The sequence below is a fragment of the Sminthopsis crassicaudata genome, chromosome 2, assembly GCF_048593235.1.
Source record: "Sminthopsis crassicaudata isolate SCR6 chromosome 2, ASM4859323v1, whole genome shotgun sequence".
NCBI lineage: Eukaryota > Metazoa > Chordata > Mammalia > Dasyuromorphia > Dasyuridae > Sminthopsis > Sminthopsis crassicaudata.
Window position 1 is genome coordinate 155,930,780 of NC_133618.1, and position 11,261 is coordinate 155,942,040.

The following is an 11,261-nucleotide window of genomic DNA, read 5'->3' on the forward strand; positions in this document are numbered from 1 at the left end:
AATGCTTATATACATATTCACACGTATTTATTTTAAACATAAATTTTATATAAACACATCTACATATGTACACAATACAACTACACATACACACCCACACATATAACATGTGTATTTATTTGTATGCTTGCAGGTATGAAATATGTACCTACATATAAACACATATTTGTATATATGTATATGTACATATGCATATATATAAACACATATATACACACATATACAATGCATATGCTTATGTATATATATGTATATACACACAATGCACATATACATACATACATATATGCATACATACATATACATACACATTCATACACATGTCTATGCTATTTATGTATTATATATACACACATATACATATACATATATATATATATCTGTCTATCTATCTATATTCTATTTTCCTGTCACTGGCAGAATAGAGACTCTGAATGACTTTTTATGTTAGTCATAAGTAAACTCAACATTTCATTTAGACTTGGTGTCAGAAAAACCTGAATTCAAATCTTGCCTTACTAACCATCACTAATTATGTGGCTATTATTAACTTAACCTCTCCTAAACTTGTTTCTCTCATCTAGAAAACACAACTAATAACAAGGCCTACTGCACAGTGTTGTTTCAACAGTCAAATGTTTTATGATGCCTATAGTACCATAAAATGCTAAATAGAATTATTATCTCATTTTTTTCATTTCAGAATCTTCTTCCATTAAGACTCAATTCAGATACCATCTACTCTATGAAACCTCTCTATCCTTTTCAGTGTTAATGTTCTTCTCATACTCAGAAGCTTTTTATTAATACATTTGTAAACTACCCGAGGGTAGAGGCTGGTTTTTGTCTTTATATTCCTAGTTCTTAGTTCAATTACTTTTATATCAATTGTTTAAAATGTTTGCAGGATTCAACCCAATTGAATGATCAAAACATCAATCAATCCATCAATAAGTCAGTTATCAGTGGACTACACAAACAATAGCAAAGATAAAAATGGGAAAAAGGTGAAGTGAGGTTAAAAAATAGAAAAGTTGGCAGCAATTGAAAAAGAAAACATTGATGAAAGAGCAAGGACAAGAAGATGATGAAGTAAACATAAGTAAAATAGCCATAAGAAGGAGAAAAGAATAAATTATGAGCCGCAGGAGATTACAGAAGAGTAGCACAAGAATGGGAAGGCTTAGTAATGAGCATGAGATACATTTTGAAGACAAGGGTCCATGTTTTACAGGAAAGAAAATGGTTTTATAAATGATATATTGAATAAACAACAGATGACCATGAAGGATAGAGCTATAATTCCATCTCAGGGTTTTGGTAACTATATAAACCACCCCCAGGAGGCTAAGTTACATAATGACTACACAAGCATGGCTCCAGAACCATCCATTTTGCTCATGGGCTAGATGATATCACTGGAATGGATGGAATTTATCCCCAAAGCCACAAGCTCTACATCTTGTTTTTCTCTTCTTTTTGCCATGGGTAATAGAATAGTATAACTCAAAATTCCCACCAGTGCTTATTCAGGACATATCAATGCTTACTTTTTCTTTCCTGAAATAAATAATTCTAAGTATTGAAACAACTATATTTAAAAATAGAAATACAAGTGGTTACAAATATAGAGCAATATTGAACATTATATTAGTATGAGAAGATATCATCTCTTATGTAGCACTTTTGACATGCTGATTTTCTTTCCATTTATATATGTGCAGCAATATTTCCTAAGATAAATGATCTTGTTATTCAAATATGTATTTATTAAATATTAACTATATTAAATATAAAAATTAAACTAAATACTTGCTGCTAGCTCTTGGCTAATTCTTGAATCTATGTTGGATTTTTCTGTGCTTCCTTCCAATTAAAAAATTTCTCTCTAACCCTCCTTCCATCCTTCTGTCCTTGAGGTGGCAATAAGATATAGATTATGGATGTGCAATTTGTGGAAGACATTTCCACATTAGTGCTTTTATACAAGAAAACTGGAATTAAAATGAAAATAAAAATAATATGCTTCAGTCCATATTCAATCAATATTGGTTCTTTCTCTGGAGATGGATGGTAGGCTTCCTCATTAGTACTTTCTGGTAGTCTTGGACCATTGAATTGTTTAGAATAGCTAAATCATTCATAGTTCTTCATCAAACGAAATTGCTGTTTCTGTGCAGAATGTTCTCATTCTGTTTCCTTCACTATGCTTCATTTTATATGTCTTTCCAAGTCTTTTCTGAAATCATCCTGCTTGCCATTTCTTAAGTACAATAAATGGGCATTTCTTTGGACATTCCTTTGATATCCAATTCCTAGCTACCACAAAAAGAACTGCTATTAATATTTTTGTACAATTGAGTCCTTTCCCCTTTTTGGGAATGTCTTTGGAATATAGATCTAGCAGAGATAACAGTGGATCATAGGGTATGCACAGTATTATAGTCCCTTTGTCATAGTTCTAAATTGCTCTCCAGAAAGGTTATATCATTTCACAACTCCACCACCCAGGCATTTGTGTCCAAGTTTTCCCATATCCCTTCCAATATCCAACATTTTCCTTTTTTGTCTTGTTCATCACTGTGATAGTATGAGGTGACACTTCATAGTTTTAATTTTCATTTCTCTAAGCAATAGTTATTTGAACCTTTTATATGATTATATGTAGCTGTAATTTCTTCCTCTGAAAACTGCTTCTTCATGCCTTTTGGCCATTTATCAACTGGAGAATGACTCAATTCTTATAAATTTGACTCAGTTCTCTATCTATTTGAGGCATTTATGAGAGATACGTATTGCAAAATTTTCCTTGCCCCAGTTTTCTGCTTTCCTCATAAATTTTTCTTGCATTTTTTATTTATGCAAAAACATTTTATAGCTATATAATTAAAATGAACTATTTTACATTTTGTACTGATCTATATTTCTTTTTTAGTTTTAAGATCTTTCCTTCTCTGTATATTAAATATGACAGAAAAATAAATCCATGCTTTCTTTATTCATGGCATCATCATTTATGTGTAAACCATGTATACATTTTTGAACTTGGCTTGATATTGGGTTGAATATGTTGATTTATACCTAGTTTCTTCCAAACATTTTTTCCAATTTTTTGCCAGAAGTTTTTTTTTTTTTTTGTCAAATAATTAGTTTTTTGTTCCAAAAGCTTGAATCTTTGGATTTATCATACACTCACTTCATATGGTCATTTGTTATACTGTAATTTGGATCTTATCTATTCATTGATCCACTACTATATTTATTGACCAGTAACAAATTATTCTGTAAATTATTCCTTTCTAATGTGTTTTAAAATCTGTTATGTCTAGATCACCATCATTTATAATTTTTTTCATTGATTCCCTTGATATCCTTGAGTCTTTATCTTCCAGATCAAGTTTGTCATATTTTTCTACCACTACAAAATATAATTTTGATAATTTGATATTACACTGAAAAAAATAGATCATTTTAAATTTAATTGTCATTTTGTTATATTGCTTTGGCTTATCCATGAGCAATTAATATTTTCCACTTATTTTGATAGGACTTTATTTGCATAGAAATGTTTTATAGTTGTTTTCATATAATTCTTGGTTTTTATTTGACAATTAAACTGCCAAGTATTTTATATTATTTGAAGTTATTTTAAATGGAATTTCTCTATCTCTTATTATGGGGCTTTGTTGGTAATACTTAGAAATGCTAATAATTCCTGTAGAATTATTATTATATCATACTTTACAATCCTGCTAAGGTTATTAATTGTTTCAAATAGTTTTAAAGTATATTCTAGAATTTTCTACATATAATATTGTATCATTTGAAAAGACTAAGTTTCATTTTCTTATTGCCTATTCTAATTCCTTTCATTTTTTCCTCTCCTTATTATGGCTAACATTTCTAGTACAATATTAAATAACAAAGCTTATAATGGTGCTTTACACCTTATCTTATCGTGAAAACTTCTAACTTATGCCCATTACATTAGATTATGCTTGCTGATGGTTTTTAAAAAGTATTACTTATTATTTTTGAGATAAATTTCATTTGTTTCTGTGCTCTCTAGTGTTTTTAATAGAAATTGATGCTTTTTTGTCAAAAGCTTTTTCTGCATGTGTTGAGATAATTATATGGTTTTGTTTTAGATAAGTTAAATCATGCTGATATTTTTCCTAATCATGAAGAAACCCTGAATTCCTAATATAACTCTCACCTTATCATAGTGTATAACCCTTGTGATATAATGATGTAATCTCTTTGCTAGTATTTTATTTTAAATTTTTGCATCATTCTTCTTTAAGGAAATTTGGTCTATAATAAGAATTTTGATAGGACTTTACATTAATCTATTTTTTTCAAAATAGTTTATACAATTTTGAATCAATTTTATAAATTTTGGGAGAATTTAATTGTGAATCCATATGTTCCTATTTTTTTCCCTTAGGATGTTAATTGATGGCTTAGTCAATTTCTTTTTCTAAATTTAGATTATTATTTTGTTTCTTCTGTTAATCTGGGCAATTTACATTTTTTGTAGATATCCATCCATTTCATTTGGATTATCAAAGTTATTGGACAAAATAACACCTAACATGTCTCAATTTCCTCTTCATTGAAGGTAAATTTACCCTCTTTTATTTTTGATATTAGACATTCTTTCTTTAAAAAAAATCATATTAGCCAATTGTTTATCTATTTTATTTTTCCTATAAGACCAGCTTGTAGTTATTAGTGTCTCATTTTCCTACTTTCAGTTTTGTTAGTATTTTCTTTAATTTTCAGGATTTCAAATTTTGTGTTTAATTGTGAATTTTTAATTTGTTATTTTTATAGTTTTTTTTAGTTGCATGCCTAATTCATTGATCTGCTTCTTCTTATTTTTGATATCATTAGTACAAGCAATTAGACATATAAAATTTCCCCTAAGTACTAGTTTAGCTGCCTCGTACAAATTTTGTTTGTATTCTCATTGTTGCCATTTTGTAAAATAAATTATTGTTTCTGTGATTTTGTTCTTTGATCCAATTTTTAAAAAAAATTACCTTACTTGATTTCCTGTTCCCTGTTAATCTATTTTTCCATTGTCCATTATTGAATATAATTCTTGTTGGATCATCTTTTGAAAAGAAGGTATTTACTATTTCTGATTTTCTGCATTTAGTTGTGAGGTTTTTAACATACTAATACATAGTCAGTTTTTGTGTAGATGTCATATGCAGCTGACAAAAAAATAGGTACATTCCTCTCTATTCTTACTCAGTTTTCTTGAAAAATGAATAACTTTTTTTAAAAAAGTTCTTATTTATATTTTGGTTAGATTTATCTAGTTTTGAGATGGGGAAGTTGAGATATCTTAATAGTATCATTTATCATCTATTTCCTCCTATAACCCATTCAAATTCTACAACAAAAAATTAGATTTGGTGTATACACATTTAGTATTGACATGACTTCATTGTCTATGGTATCTTTAATAAAGATATAGTTTCCTTTTTTGTCTCTTTTAATTAAATCTGCTCTTTCTTTTGCTCTTTCTGAGATCATAATTGCTAACCCTGTTTTCTTTGCTTCAGCCAACACACAATAGATTCTGCTCCAGCTCCTTACCTTTTACCTGTGTGTGTCTCTCTGCTTGAAATGCGTTTCTTGTAAACAATGTATTGTAGGATTTTCTTTGATTTTTTTAAATTACTTTTTTATTATAACTTTTTATTGATAGTACATATGCATGGGTAATTTTTACAATATCTCTTGCACTCGTTTGCACTCTGACTTTTCTCTTCCCTCCCTCCACCCCCTCCCCTAGATGGCAATCAGTCTTATACATGTTAAATATGTTATAGTATATCCTAGATACAATATATAGACTGTGCAGTTCTCCTGTTCCATAAGAATTGGATTCAGAAGGTAAAAATAACCTGGGAAGAAAAACAAAAATGCAAACACTTTACACTCATTTCCCAGTGTTCCTTCTCTGGGTGTAGCTAATTTTGTCCATCATTGATCATTTGGAACTGAATTAGATCTTCTCTTTGTCGAAGATATCCACTTCCACCAAAATACATCCTCATACAGTATTGTTATTGAAGTGTATAATGATCTCCTGGTTCTGCTCATTTCACTCAGCATCAGTTCATGTAAGTCTTTCCAAGCTTCTCTGTATTCATCCTGCTGTTCATTTCTTACAGAACAATAATATTCTACAACATTCATATACCACAATTTACCCAACCATTCTCCAATTGATCGGCATGCATTCATTTTCCAGCTTCTAGCCACTACAAAAAGGGCTGCCACAAACATTTTGGCACATACAGATCCATTTCCCTTCTTTAGTATCTCTTTGGGATATAAGCCCAGTAGTAACACTGCTGGATCAAAGGGTATGCAGTTTGATAACTTTTTGGGCATAATTCCAGATTGCTCTCCAGAATATTTGGATTCTTCACAGCCCCATCAGCAATGCATCAATGTCCCAGTTTTCCTGCATCCCCTCCAACATTCATCATTATTTTTCCCTGACATCTTAGCCAATCCGACAGGTGTATAGTGGTATCTCAGAATTGCCTTAATTTGCATTTCTCTGATCAATAGTGATTTGGAACATCCTTTCATATGAGTAGAAATAGTTCTGTGATTTTTTAAAAATTAGAATGAGACATGAGAAATTTTAAGCATGAAGTATCACATTTCATGTTATCACCCCTGTTTTCTTTAGATCCAGGTGTCTTTCTTCCTTTGCAGAAGACAAACCCCTTTAAAATAGGCCTCATTTAACAGGTTTTGCTTTATGGGGGCCATCCTGAAAAATAAGACATGACAGAATTGAAACATCTGCCTTGAAAAGGACTTCCTCTAGAGTAACCTTGTCATGTAAAGATTTGATTAAGCATTAGCCCAAGAGATTATTCTGACAGACTTAGCATCTTATGGGGCTAGCTTACAGGTGCAAAACAGATCTTAGCAGGGCCATCAACTAATCTTTAAACAGCACACAATAAAGCATCAGTAGACTATGGCAATTTTGTGGTGAGAAAATCGCTGGGGAGGAGAAAGGATGGACCAACATAGTCATGCTTTTAGGGCTGTGTGTAAAACCCCTTCAAGTGAAAGGGATCAAATAAATGTGTCAGGCCAAAGCAGGTAAGTGTAAATACAGGTGTTCATATGCACATGGTGTTGGTGGTGGCATAGACTGCAGATGTGTCTATGCTAGTATGTTTTGGCCTATTGAAAAAAATAGCACTTAAACTTGTTCAAAGAGAAAGGGAATTATCCTTTGGGCCTCTCTTGTTTTTGACTAAATTCCACAGAAAAAAAATGATTGGCCATGTAAAAAGTTAGTTGGATTTATTCAAACATCAGCAACTAATGAGAGCAAGGCAAAGTTAGCCCTTAGAATAGACATGGAATAAATGGCCTCAAAATCAAAGAAAGGCAAGAAAAGACACTTTTGATACATTACCTATTTAAATACATGTGTCTTTGATACAAAAATTCTACTTTTCATTTAAAATTTGGTTTAAAAAAATGCAACTTTTTACTTTCCATATATGATTGTAACAGGCATTTTCAAATGAAGTAGGGAGAAGGGATTCAGTTTTCAATTTGGGTGTATACAAATGATTTAGATTCAGCTTCACCCAGTATCAGAGTGAACATTCTTATCTCCAAAGGACAAATGCACAATTACTCAGTAGCTTCTGGATTGCATGCAATTTTAGAAATAGATAAGCTGGAGATCAGAATCTTATCCTTGTCCCCTTTAAATTATTTGTCTGAATTAACCTCAGAACTATTAGTCTATTCTAATATTAGTATTAAAAATAACTAGTGTAATTAAAAATAGCTAGTGTAGTTTACATATGTTATCTCATTTAAACCTCACAGGAACTCTATGAGATAGGTGTTAGATTTATTCCTTTTTTGCAGATAAATAAACCAACAATTAATGTTCCAGCTCAAGTCTGGAACTTTAGGTATCCTCAAATTTAGGGAAAAAATTAGCTTGAACCTTACCTTGTACACTTCGAGGACTAAAGTGATAATATAGAATCTCAGGCTTGCCATTTGGCCAATCAAAACATAATCAATAATTGCCTCTATAAGATACCACAAAGTGGCTAGTCAGTTAGTTTTTCCTCAAAGACCTTCAATGAGGGGAAACCTTCTATCTCCTTAGGCAGTCTAATGTACTTTTGAATGGCTCCAACTTTTATAATGTCTTTCCTTAATGGCAAACCTAATTTACATATTTATATCTTTTACCCCTTGCTTTCTAGTTCTGCTCTCTAAGGTCAGGCAGAGCAAATTTAATCTCTTTTACACATCACAGTTTTTTTTTAAAATACTTGAAGGCAATTCTTGTTATTTGCCCAGTCTTCTCAAGATTAAGCATCTCCAGTTTCTCTTATGGCATGAATCCTAGTCACTTAGCTTTTCTGGTTCTCCCCCTCTGGAACCTCTCCAGTTTATTAGTGCCCTTCCTAAAATGTGGTACCCAGAACAAACCACATAAAACAAGACTCCAAATTTGCCTATTATCTCTATAGTCCTTGATACTGTACCTCTCAAAGAAGCCTAAAATGGCATTATCTTTTTGGCTGCCATATTACATCTTTGACTCATAATGAGTTTGTAATTCACTAAAATTTCTAGATCCTTTTCTGTAACAATAAAATCTACCACATTTTAAAAAAAGACATAAAAACCTCTAGAGAGAGGAAAACGTACTCAAAATTGCCATTTAAAGTGAAACAATATAAGATTGGCAGAAAGGATGAGAGAGATGAAAGCTCCAATTTGGCCAATTCAGATTCCTTGTTTATATGGGTCTATTCCAAGCAAGTCAAAATTTTCAACAACTCTCAAATGGTATGAACTGTAACTTCCAATTTATTTCCACTTTGAGCTAATTCCATATGGACCCATTTTGGGAAGGGAAGGGCTCATCTGGAAAAAAGTGAATTGACTTTCAATAGAGTGTAGCACCCATTCAAGAAGCATCTTTTGGCATCTCTGAAGGTCTTGAATAAAAAAAAATAAGTGGGATGTTCTCATCTAGTTTAATATGATGGTGATGGCCAGATCAAATGGGCATGCAGTGCCTGAGGAACAACAGGGTGTGTAACCAGCACTTAGAATCCTTTGATCTGTGTTTGTCAGGGCCTTTCTTCACCTGGCCTACAATGGGAACCCTGGATCCACAAAATCATAGAATACCAGTTGGATACCAGATGTGCCTGAGCAATTATTTGCCAAATTCCTGAAAATCTGGAGGAAATATCAGAACCTATACACAATGCTTTGGCAAAAGAAAATTTACCTCTTATGAATGAACTTACCTGCTCTTCATTAAAAAATCTGTAGATCTTTTGGAAACATCAAACTGATTAGCATAGTGGCTGCCATTATACTTTTTATTATTAGAGTATTCATAAAAATTGATGGAACCACAGGAATAGAAAGAAACTTTACATATTTTAGTGGAATATTATTGATAAATAGAAAATAAAAAGCGTGTAGATCCAGTTAGTGTCTCCTGATCCAACTGGGTCATTAATTCTTCTACACTGTTAGGTTCCTCATCTTTAGTAGGACAGATTAGTATCTAAGACATACTGAGGTCAGCAAGAAACCTCCATTGGCTTATAATTTAATTGTGTTTTAGAATGAAACCTAAATACCATCACAAATACCAGAATATATAAAGTATACAAATTAATTATAAGTGAATCTCATATGTGTAGAGAAAATACTAAAAGCAATGTTTGGAGATTGCTGAAATGCCCACATGAACAAGATTATATTTCTAGCAACCTGTGGCAATAGAATGACAGAAATGCTACTATTGTAGTCTAGATTTAAGGTTTACTAGGTTCATGTTTAAGTCTGGGTTTACTATTGGAGTCTAGGGTTAAGGCATTCTTTCCATTTCCTCCACTTAACTAACTCACTGGGGAGGAATAACACACTCACTCATTAACAGATAACTTTTGTACTACTTCTGAATTATGCTAAAGATTTGTTCTGTGTATTGTGGAGCAAATTATAGTCATTATGAATGACTGTTAAGTAAGTCAGTAGCTTTGAACTTATGGTTGAGGCAACTGTAAAAATCCAAAGAAATACAGAAATATTTGTGTTATGAAATAAAATATATGTTAATATTTTACTTGCTCCTCACTTTGTTATGAGAACTTTTATTATATTTAGGTTTTTTATATATAAATTAACATGGAAGTAATAAAATTGCCCCACTTGTGCCTTATTTTGTCCTTTCTGGCATTCAATATTTCTGATATTTTATTGATGTTCTCTCTTTTTGCATCTGTACCTCTACTCTCTAACTCATCACAAAATCACCTTCCCATGTTCACCTTTGTACATAGTCAAGAAAGTCAAGAAAGGAAAATAAACATATTGATCATGTCTCCAAATGCGTATCTCATTTGTAATCTCTAAATCATTTCTTCTTGGTGAAAAGGTAAGTGGTAAACTATATCATAAATTTTCTTAAGCCATGGGCAATGATAGAGTTGTATGGTCTTTCAAAGTTGCTTATTCCTACATTATCATGGTCATCATGTAAATTGTTCTTTAGGATCTGTTCAATTCCTTCTTCATTAGTTGATCAATTTGATTAATTTTCTCCATTTTTCTTATTTCATCTTATGCCTTATTTACAGTATAATAATCCTCCATTATATTCATTTAAAACACTTTTGGTTATTCCACAATTTGCATATACATACTTTATTTCTAACTATATGTTAGAACAAAAGAATCCAACAATAAGAATTTTTTACATATACATTTTTCTATTTGCCTTTTATCTTTTTGAGGTATATATCTAATATTTGTATCACCAAATCCAGTTAGTAATTTTCTGAGTACAGTTCCAAATTAATTTCTTGAATATTTATACCAAATAAAAATTCTACCTACAGTATAATAGTGTACCTGTTGCCTTTTAGCATTGCCAGTTCTTCTGTCTTTGCCTTCTAACCATGATGCCCAAAGAACTTGAACTATAGATCAGAAGCAGAGAAATAACTGTATCAACTTATTTTTTTCAAAAGGAGAGAATAAAAGAAATAGATATTTAATAAGTCTTAATGTTGAATTCTCTATTTTGTTCAGTTATGTGACTATATCATCTCAGGAGATATGTCTCCTAGTGATCCCCCCAAATCATATAAAAGGCAGCTAAAGCCAAATAATTTCTCCCAATTACCAAGATTTTATAGCTGTGAAAT

General features: G+C 31.4%; 1 long non-coding RNA gene across 1 annotated transcript in view; it reads right to left on the reverse strand.

Annotated features, from left to right (window-relative positions):
* The window catches only part of LOC141553294 (uncharacterized), a 56,402-nt gene extending 45,361 nt beyond the window's left edge, over nt 1-11,041 (reverse strand). Inside the window, exon 1 of the long non-coding RNA XR_012485378.1 lies at nt 10,966-11,041. This is a non-coding gene — a long non-coding RNA (uncharacterized LOC141553294). The remainder of the gene's footprint in view (nt 1-10,965) is intronic.
* Between the last annotated feature and the right edge of the window lie 220 nt (nt 11,042-11,261).